General features: G+C 41.3%; 1 non-coding gene across 1 annotated transcript; it reads left to right on the top strand.

Moving 5' to 3' along the window:
- Positions 1-7,353: 7,353 nt before the first annotated feature.
- Positions 7,354-7,461, top strand: LOC112712235 (small nucleolar RNA R71). Its single transcript, XR_003157729.1, has one exon. It is a non-coding gene; the product is annotated as a small nucleolar RNA R71 (small nucleolar RNA).
- The last annotated feature ends 3,865 nt before the right edge of the window (positions 7,462-11,326 follow it).

Raw genomic sequence — 11,326 nt, 5'->3', positions numbered from 1 at the left:
CTCTCTTACTTAAGAAACCTACCAAGTCACCAGTGAAAAGTTGGACGATGTTATTGCTCAGTTTCATTTTCTGGAATGTGGAGTAAAAGAGAATATCGGCACTGTTCCCTGGGTCCAGCAACACCTTTTTTACTAGGAGATCTCCGAGCTGTAGGGAGATTACGACCGGGTAATCTAGATTTGCTATACTATTGTTATGATCGGCTGTCTAGAATGTTATCTGTGGAGAGTGTGGTAGTGTCTGCTGTTGAGTTTGATTGGCGTCGATGCAAAGCATAGCTCGGTAAGATCGCTTTCTTGCCGAGCTTGTGGCTCCTCCACCTGCAAAACCTTCAGAAATAAAGTTAATTATACGTATTGGTTGTTCGGGATGGTTGTTCGGTCGGTCTTGATCTCGCCCATACTGTGTGGCCGAGCTTTGGTCACCAAAAGGGGGTACTCGCCGCTGTATGTGGCCGTCGATGCACTTGTCCAGGTGACCTTGCCGAGTTCATCACTCCAGAAGGTCTTTGGCGATGACACAGTCATCAATAGTGTGTCCGTGCTTTTGGTGGAAAGAGCAGTATTTTGATCTGTCCGCGCTTTTTGAATCTGGGTAACTGCCAATTTTTCTTGGTGGTTTGATCAATTTTGAATTCAAGATCTCCTTGATAATGTCGTCACTCTTGGTGTTGAATTTGGAGTAGGACTCATATCGTGGAGTTGGTTTGAAATTCTTCATGTTGTCTCGCATTTTGTCATCATCTCTGTAGTGAGGCTTTTCTATTTTCCGAGCTTGTCGGAGTTCCTTGATGTCGATCTGACCTTTAGCATTTTCACGGAACTCGACCATAGTCTTAGGTTTGGCTATAGAAATAGTTTCCTGGAATTTTCCTGGTCGGAGTCTGCTTTTTATTGAATGCAATTCTACCTCGGGGTGGAGGTCGGGTATACTCATGGCTATCTTTGTGAAGCGCGTCATGTAGTCCCTAAGGCTTTTGTGCTGGCCTTGCTTGATTGTATTGGTAGCGCAAAATTGTGATCAATACTTTTCACAAATCAAATAATCCCCGGTAATGAATCCAAAAACTTGGTGTTCAATACCATGGCATAAACACAACTTCGCACAACTAACCAGCAAGTGTACTGGGTCGTCCAAGTAATAAACCTTACGCGAGTAAGGGTCGATCCCACAGAGATTGTTGGTATGAAGCAAGCTATGGTCACCTTGTAAATCTTAGTCAGGCAGACTCAAATGGGTATGATGATAAACGCATAAAACATAAAGATAAAGATAGAGATACTTATGTAATTCATTGGTAGGAACTTCAGATAAGCGTATGAAGATGCCTTCCCTTCCGTCTCTCTGCTTTCCTACTGTCTTCATCCAATCCTTCTTACTCCTTTCCATGGCAAGCTTAAGCAAGGGTTTCACTGTTGTCAGTGGCTACCTCCCATCCTCTCAGTGGAAATGTTCAACGCACCCTGTCACGGCACGGCTATCCATCTGTCGGTTTTCAATCAGGCTGGAATAGAATCCAGTGATTCTTTTGCGTCTGTCACTAACGCCCCGCCCTCAGGAGTTTGAAGCACGTCACAGTCATTCAATCATTGAATCCTACTCAGAATACCACAGACAAGGTTAGACCTTCCGGATTCTCTTGAATGCCGCCATCAGTTCTAGCCTATACCACGAAGACTCTGATCTCACGGAATGGCTGGCTCGGTTGTCAGGCGAGCGCTCGGTTGTCAGGCGATCAACCATGCATCGTGTATCAGGAATCCAAGAGATATTCACCCAATCGAAGGTAGAACGGAGGTGGTTGTCAGTCACACGTTCATCGGTGAGAATGATGATGAGTGTCACGGATCATCACATTCATCAAGTTGAAGAACAAGTGATATCTTAGAACAAGAACAAGCGGAATTGAATAGAAGAACAATAGTAATTGCATTAATACTCGAGGTACAGCAGAGCTCCACACCTTAATCTATGGTGTGTAGAAACTCCACCGTTGAAAATACATAGGTGATAGTGTGATCATTGGCTTCGGACCCAGAGAGAGAACCAGAAGAACCAAGATCTGATCTAAGAACTAGATGTCCAAAGATGATCCTAAGATCGAAAAATGATCCAAAGATGAAAATACAATAGTAAAAGGTCCTATATATAGAGAACTAGTAGCCTAGGGTGTACAGAGATGAGTAAATGACATAAAAATCCACTTCCGGGTCCACTTGGTGTGTGCTTGGGCTGAGCATTGAAGCATTTTCGTGTAGAGACTCCTCTTGGAGTTAAACGCCAGCTTTTATGCCAGTTTGGGCGTTTAACTCCCATTTTGGTGCCAGTTCCGGCGTTTAACGCTGGGATTTCTGAGGGTGACTTTGAACGCCGATTTGGACCATCAAATCTTGGGCAAAGTATGGACTATCATATATTGCTGGAAATCCCAGGATGTCTACTTTCCAAAGCCGTTGAGAGCGCGCCAATTGGGCTTCTGTAGCTCCAGAAAATCCACTTCGAGTGCAGGGAGGTCAGAATCCAACAGTATCTGCAGTCCTTTTTGGTCTCTGAATCAGATTTTTGCTTAGGTCCCTCAATTTCAGCCAGAAAATACCTGAAATCACAGAAAAACACACAAACTCATAGTAAAGTCCAGAAAAGTGAATTTTAACTAAAAACTAATAAAAATATACTAAAAACTAACTAGATCATACTAAAAACATACTAAAAACAATGCCAAAAAGCGTACAAATTATTCGCTCATCACAACAGCAAACTTAAATTGTTGCTTGTCCTCAAGCAACTGAAAATCAAATAAGATAAAAAGAAGAGAATATGCAATGAATTCCAAAAACATCTATGAAGATCAGTATTAATTAGATGAGTGGGGCTTTTAGCTTTTTGCCTCTGAATAGTTTTGGCATCTCACTCTATCCTTTGAAATTCAGAATGATTGGCTTCTTTAGGAACTTAGAATCCAGATAGTGTTATTGATTCTCCTAGTTAAGTATGATGATTCTTGAACATAGCTACTTATTGAGTCTTGGCCGTGGCCCAAAGCACTCTGTCTTCCAGTATTACCACCGGATACATACATGCCACAGACACATAATTGGGTGAACCTTTTCAGATTGTGACTCAGCTTTGCTAGAGTCCCCAATTAGAGGTGTCCAGGGTTCTTAAGCACACTCTTTTTGCCTTGGATCACAACTTTATTTCTTTCTTTTTCTTTCTTCCTTTTTTTTTCGTTTTTCTTTTCTCTTTTTTTTTTCTTTTTTTCATTGCTTTTTCTTGCTTCAAGAATCATTTTTATGATTTTTCAGATCCTCAGTAACATGTCTCCTTTTTCATCATTCTTTCAAGAGCCAATATTCATGAACCACAAATTCAAAAGACATATGCACTGTTTAAGCATACATTCAGAAAACAAAAGTATTGCCACCACATCAAGATAATTAAACTGTTATAAAATTCAAAATTCATGCAATTCTTTTCTTTTTCAATTTAAGCACATTTTTCATTCAAGAAAGGTGATGGATTCATAGGACATTCATAACTTTAAGGCATAGACACTAAGACACTAATGATCACAAGACACAAACATGGACAAACATAAGCATTAATTTTCGAAAAAAACAGAAAAATAAAGAACAAGGAAATTAAGGAACGGGTCCACCTTAGTGATGGCAGCTCTTTCTTCCTCTTGAAGATCCTATGGAGTGCTTGAGCTCCTCGATGTCTCTTCCTTGTCTTTGTTGCTCCTCTCTCATGATTCTTTGATCTTCTCTAATTTCATGGAGGATGATGGAGTGTTCTTGATGCTCCACCCTTAGTTGTCCCATGTTGGAACTCAATTCTCCTAGGGAGGTGTTTAGTTGCTCCCAATAGTTTTGTGGAGGAAAGTGCATCCCTTGAGGTATCTCAGGGATCTCATGATGAGTGGGGTCTCTTGTGTGCTCCATCCTCTTCTTAGTGATGGGCTTGTCCTCATCAATAGGGATGTCTCCCTCTATGTCAACTCCAACCGAATAACAGAGGTGACAAATGAGATGAGGAAAGGCTAACCTTGCCAAGGTAGAGGACTTGTCCGCCACCTTATAAAGCTCTTGAGCTATAACCTCATGAACATCTATTTCTTCTCCAATCATGATGCTATGAATCATGATAGCCCGGTCTATGGTAACTTCGGACCGGTTGCTAGTGGGAATGATTGAGCGTTGGATAAACTCCAACCATCCTCTAGCCACGGGTTTGAGGTCATGCCTTCTCAATTGAACCGGCTTTCCTCTTGAATCTCTCTTCCATTGGGCGCCCTCTTCACAAATAACTGTGAGGACTTGGTCCAACCTTTGATCAAAGTTGACCCTTCTAGTGTATGGATGTTCATCTCCTTGCATCATGGGCAAATTGAATGCCATCCTTACACTTTCCGGACTAAAATCCAAGTATTTCCCCCGAACCATAGTAAAATAGTGCTTTGGATCCGGGTTCACACTTTGATCATGGTTCTTGGTGATCCATGCATTGGCATAGAACTCTTGAACCATTAAGATTCTGACTTGTTGAATGGGGTTGGTAAGAACTTCCCAACCTCTTCTTCGGATCTCATGTCGGATCTCCGGATATTCACTCTTTTTGAGTGAAAAAGGGACCTCGGGGATCACCTTCTTCAAGGCCACAACTTCATAGAAGTGGTCTTGATGCACCCTTGAGATGAATCTCTCCATCTCCCATGACTTGGAGGTGGAAGCTTTTGCCTTCCCTTTCCTCTTTCTAGAGGTTTCTCCGGCCTTGGATGCCATAAATGGTTATGGAAAAACAAAAAGCAATGCTTTTACCACACCAAACTTAAAAGGTTTGCTCGTCCTCGAGCAAAAGAAAAAAGAAGAGAGTAGAAGAAGAAGAAATGAGGAAGAAGGGAATAGCTTTGTGTTCGGCCAAAAAGGGGGAGGAGTGGTGTTTAGGTTGTGTGAAAATGAAGGAGTGAAGATGGGTTTATATAGGAGTGGGGGGTGGTGATGGTTCGGCTATGTGAGGGTGGGTTTGGGTGGGAAAGTGGTTTGAATTTGAATGGTGAGGTAGGTGGGGTTTTATGAAGGATGGATGTGAGTGGTGAAGAGAAAGATGGGATTTGATAGGTGAAGGGTTTTTGGGGAAAGAGGTGTTGAGGTGATTGGTGAATGGGTGAAGAAGAGAGAGAGTGGTGGGGTAGGTGGGGATCCTGTGGGGTCCACAGATCCTGAGGTGTCAAGGAAAAGTCATCCCTGCACCAAATGGCAAGCAAAATTGCGTTTTTAGCCATTTCTGGCGTTAAACGCCGGGCTGGTGCCCATTTCTGGCGTTTAACGCCAAGAGTTTGCCCTTTTCTGGCGTTTAACGCTAGTCTGGTGCCCCTTTCTGGCGTTAGACGCCCAGAATGGTGCCAGACTGGGCGTTAAACGCCCAACAGCTAGCCTTACTGGCGTTTAAACGCCAGCATGCTCTCCTCCAGGGTGTGCTGTTTTTCTTTCTGTTTTTCTTTCTGTTTTTGCTTTTTCCATTGATTTTGTGACTTCTCATGATCATCAACCTACAAAAAACATAAAATAACAAAAGAAAATAGTTAATTATAAAACATTGGGTTGCCTCCCAACAAGCGCTTCTTTAATGTCATTAGCTTGACAGAGGACTCTCATGGAGCCTCAGAAATGCTCAGAGCTATATTGGAACCTCCCAACACCAAACTTAGAGTTTGAATGTGGGGTTTCAACACCAAACTTAGAAGTTGGTTGTGGCCTCCCAACACCAAACTTAGAGTTTGACTGTGGGGGCTCTGTTTGGCTCTGTTTTGAGAGAAACTCTTCATGCTTCCTCTCCATGATGACAGAGGGATATCCTTGAGCCTTAAACACCAAGGATTCTTCATTCACTTGAATGATCAACTCTCCTCTATCAACATCAATCACAGCCCTTGCTGTGGCTAGGAAGGGTCTGCCAAGGATGATGGATTCATCCATGCACTTCCCAGTCTCTAGGACTATGAAATCAGTATGGATGTAATGGTCTTCAACTTTAACCAGAACATCCTCTACAAGTCCATAGGCTTGTTTTCTTGAATTGTCTGCCATCTCTAGTGAGATTTTTGCAGCTTGCACCTCAGAGATCCCTAACTTCTCCATTACAGAGAGAGGCATGAGGTTTACACTTGACCCTAAGTCACACAAGGCCTTGTTGAAGGTCATGGTGCCTATGGTACAAGGTATTGAAAACTTCCCAGGATCCTGTCTCTTTTGAGGCAGTTTCTGCCTAGACAAGTTATCCAGTTCTTTGGTGAGCAAAGGGGCTTCATCCTCCCAAGTCTCATTTCCAAATAACTTGTCATTTAGCTTCATGATTGCTCCAAGGTATTTAGCAACTTGCTGTTCAGTGACATACTCATCCTCTTCAGAGAAAGAATACTCATCAGAGCTCATGAATGGCAGAAGTAAGTCTAATGGAATCTCTATGGTCTCATTTTGAGCCTCAGATTCCCATGGTTCCTCATTGGGGAACTCACTGGAGGCCAGTGGACGTCCATTGAGGTCTTCCTCAGTGGCGTTTACTGCCTCTCCTTCCTCCCAAAATTCGGCCATGTTGATGGCCATGTACTCTCCTTTTGGATTTTCTTCTGTATTGCTTGGAAGAGTACTAGGAGGGAGTTCAGTGATTTTCTTGCTCAGCTGACCCACTTGTCCCTCCAAATTTCTAATGGAGGACCTTGTTTCAGTCATGAAACTTTGAGTGGTTTTGATTAGATCAGAGACCATGGTTGCTAAGTCAGAGGTATTCTGCTTAGAACTCTCTGTCTGTTGCTGAGAAGATGATGGAAAAGGCTTGCTATTGCTAAACCTGTTTCTTCCACCATTATTATTGTTGAAACCTTGTTGAGGTCTCTGTTGATCCTTTCATGAGAGATTTGGATGATTTCTCCATGAAGGATTATAGGTGTTTCCATAGGGTTCTCCCATGTAATTCACCTCTTCCATTGAAGGGTTCTCAGGATCATAAGCTTCTTCCTCAGAGGAAGCCTCCTTAGTACTGCTTGGTGCATTTTGCATTCCAGACAGACTTTGAGAAATCATATTGACTTGTTGAGTCAATATTTTATTCTGAGCCAATATGGCATTCAGAGTGTCAATCTCAAGAACTCCTTTCTTCTGATTGGTCCCATTGTTCACAGGATTCCTTTCAGAAGTGTACATGAATTGGTTATTTGCAACCATTTCAATCAGCTCTTGAGCTTCTGTAGGCGTCTTCTTCAAATGAAGAGATCCTCCAGCAGAGCTATCCAAAGACATTTTGGATAGTTCAGAGAGACCATCATAGAAAATACCTATGATGCTCCATTCAGAAAGCATATCAGAAGGACACTTTCTGATTAATTGTTTGTATCTTTCTCAAGCTTCATAGAGGGATTCTCCTTCCTTCTGTCTGAAGGTTTGGACTTCCACTCTAAGCTTACTCAATTTTTGAGGTGGAAAGAACTTTGCCAGGAAGGCATTGACTAGCTTTTCCCAAGAGTTCAGGCTTTCTTTAGGTTGTGAGTCCAACCATATCCTAGCTCTATCTCTTACAGCAAAAGGGAATAGCATAAGTCTGTAGACCTCAGGGTCAACCCCATTAGTCTTGACTGTGTCACAGATTTGCAAGAATTCAGCTAAAAACTGATGAGGATCTTCCAATGGAAGTCCATGGAACTTGCAATTCTGTAGCATTAGAGAAACTAATTGAGGCTTAAGCTCAAAGTTGTTTGCTCCAATGGCAGGGATAGAGATGCTTCTCCCATAGAGGTCGGGAGTAGGTGCAGTAAAGTCACCCAGCACCTTCCTTGCATTGTTGGCATTGTTGTTGTTTTCGGCTGCCATCAGTTCTTCTTCTTTGAAGAATTCGGTTAGGTCCTCTACAGAGAGTTGTGCCTTAGCTTCTCTTAGCTTTCGCTTCAAGGTCCTTTCAGGTTCAGGATCAACCTCAACAAGAATGCTTTTGTCTTTGCTCTTGCTCATAAGAAAGAGAAGGGAACAAGAAAATGTGGAATCCTCTATATCACAGTATAGAGATTCCTTTAGGTGTCAGAGGAAAAGAAAAGTAGAAGACAGAAGTAGAAAATTCGAACTTATCAAAGGAGATGGAGTTCGAATTTTGCATTAAGGAATAGTGTTAGCCCATAAATAGAAGGATGTGAGAAGAAGGGAAGTAATTTTCAAAAATTAAGTAAAAGAGTTTGAAAACATTTTTGAAAAACACTAATTGATTTTCGAAAATGAAAGTGGAGAAGAAATCAAGTGATTTTTGAAAAAGATTTTGAAATTAGAAATCAAAAAGATTTGATTGAAAACTATTTTGAAAAAGATGTGGTTAAGAAGATATGATTGGTTTTAAAAAAAGATGTGATTGAGAAGATATGATTTGAAAAACATTTTTAAAAGATTTGATTTTGAAAATTAAAAACTTGGCTAACAAGAAAAGATATGATTCAAACATTAAACCTTTCTCAACAGAAAAGGCACCATACTTGAAATGTTAAATCAAATCATTAATTGATAGCAAGTATTTTTAAAAATAGAAAGAAATTGATTTTGAAAACATATGATTGAAAAGATATGATTTGAAAAAGATTTGATTTTGAAAAACTTTGAAAACTTGAAAAAAAATTGCATTGAAAACAAAATCTTCCCTCTTGTGCCATCCTGGCGTTAAACGCCCAGAATGGTGCACATTCTGGCGTTTAACGCCCAAAACTATACCCTTTTGGGCGTTAAACGCCCAACCAGGTGCCCTGGCTGGCGTTTAAACGCCAGTCTGTCCTTCTTCACTGGGCGTTTTGAACGCCCAGCTTTTTCTGTGCAATTCCTCTGCTGTATGTTCTGAATCTTCAATTCTCTGTATTATTGACTTGACAAGACACAAATTAAAAATATTTTTGGATTTTTAATAGTGCGGAATAATCAAAATGCACTAAAATCAAATAACAATGCATGCAAGACACCAAACTTAACAGTTTGTATACTACTGACACTAACAAAATGAGAATGCATATGAGACACATAAAACACTCAAGTCAAGAGAATTCAAAGATCAGAGCAAGAAATCATCAAGAATTATTTGAAGATCCTTAAGACACATGAATGAATGCATGCAATTGACACCAAACTTAACATGAGACTAGTGTCTCAACAAGAAATATTTTTGGATTTTATGACTTTGTAAAATTTTTTTGTGCTTTTTTGAAAATTAAGTGGAAAAAGATATCAAAGTTCTTAATGAGAATTCCAGGAGTCAGTGCAATGCTAGTCTAAGACTCCGGTCCAGGAATTAGACATGGCTTCACAGCCAGCCAAGCTTTCAAGGAAAGCTTCGGTCCAAAACACTAGACATGGCCAATGGCCAGCCAAGCCTTAGCAGATCACTGCTCCAAAAGCAAGATTGATAGAAATCAACAAGCTCTTGTGATGATAAGTTGAAACCTTGGTCCAATGGAATTAGACATGGCTTCACAGCCAGCCAGATTTCAACAAATCATCATGAAACTCTAGAATTCATTCTTAAGAATTTCAAAAAAAAAATACCTAATCTAAGCAACAAGATGAACCGTCAGTTGTCCAAACTCAACAATCCCCGGCAACGGCACCAAAAACTTGGTAGCGCGAAATTGTGATCAATACTTTTCACAAATCAAATAATCCCCGGTAATGAATCCAAAAACTTGGTGTTCAATACCATGGCATAAACACAACTTCGCACAACTAACCAGCAAGTGTACTGGGTCGTCCAAGTAATAAACCTTACGCGAGTAAGGGTCGATCCCACAGAGATTGTTGGTATGAAGCAAGCTATGGTCACCTTGTAAATCTTAGTCAGGCAGACTCAAATGGGTATGATGATAAACGCATAAAACATAAAGATAAAGATAGAGATACTTATGTAATTCATTGGTAGGAACTTCAGATAAGCGTATGTAGATGCCTTCCCTTCCGTCTCTCTACTTTCCTACTGTCTTCATCCAATCCTTCTTACTCCTTTCCATGGCAAGCTTAAGCAAGGGTTTCACCGTTGTCAGTGGCTACCTCCCATCCTCTCAGTGGAAATGTTCAACGCACCCTGTCACGGCACGGCTATCCATCTGTCGGTTCTCAATCAGGCCGGAATAGAATCCAGTGATTCTTTTGCGTCTGTCACTAAAGCCCCGCCCTCAGGAGTTTGAAGCACGTCACAGTCATTCAATCATTGAATCCTACTCAGAATACCACAGACAAGGTTAGACCTTCCGGATTCTCTTGAATGCCGCCATCAGTTCTAGCCTATACCACGAAGACTCTGATCTCACGGAATGGCTGGCTCAGTTGTCAGGCGAGCGCTCGGTTGTCAGGCGATCAACCATGCATCGTGTATCAGGAATCCAAGAGATATTCACCCAATCGAAGGTAGAACGGAGGTGGTTGTCAGTCACACGTTCATCGGTGAGAATGATGATGAGTGTCACGGATCATCACATTCATCAAGTTGAAGAACAAGTGATATCTTAGAACAAGAACAAGCGGAATTGAATAGAAGAACAATAGTAATTGCATTAATACTCGAGGTACAGCAGAGCTCCACACCTTAATCTATGGTGTGTAGAAACTCCACCGTTGAAAATACATAAGTGATAGTGTGATCATTGGCTTCGGCCCCAGAGAGGGAACCAGAAGAACCAAGATCTGATCTAAGAACTAGATGTCCAAAGATGATCCTAAGATCGAAAAATGATCCAAAGATGAAAATACAATAGTAAAAGGTCCTATATATAGAGAACTAGTAGCCTAGGGTGTACAGAGATGAGTAAATGACATAAAAATCCACTTCCGGGTCCACTTGGTGTGTGCTTGGGCTGAGCATTGAAGCATTTTCGTGTAGAGACTCCTCTTGGAGTTAAACGCCAGCCTTTATGCCAGTTTGGGCGTTTAACTCCCATTTTGGTGCCAGTTCCGGCGTTTAACGCTGGGATTTCTGAGGGTGACTTTGAACGCCGGTTTGGGCCATCAAATCTTTGGCAAAGTATGGACTATCATATATTGCTGGAAAGCCCAGGATGTCTACTTTCCAACGCCGTTGAGAGCGCGCCAATTGGGTATCTGTAGCTCCAGAAAAAATCCACTTCGAGTGCAGGGAGGTCAGAATCCAACAGCATCTGCAGTCCTTTTTGGTCTCTGAATCAGATTTTTGCTCGGGTCCCTCAATTTCAGCCAGAAAATACCTTAAATCACAGAAAAACACACAAACTCATAGTAAAGTCCAGAAAAGTGAATTTTAACTAAAAACTAATAAAAATATACTAAAAACTAACTA

Source organism: Arachis hypogaea, chromosome 1 (genome assembly GCF_003086295.3).
Source record: "Arachis hypogaea cultivar Tifrunner chromosome 1, arahy.Tifrunner.gnm2.J5K5, whole genome shotgun sequence".
Taxonomy (NCBI): domain Eukaryota; kingdom Viridiplantae; phylum Streptophyta; class Magnoliopsida; order Fabales; family Fabaceae; genus Arachis; species Arachis hypogaea.
Note: the sequence above shows the minus strand (reverse complement) of the source record. Positions and strands in the feature narration are given on the sequence as shown.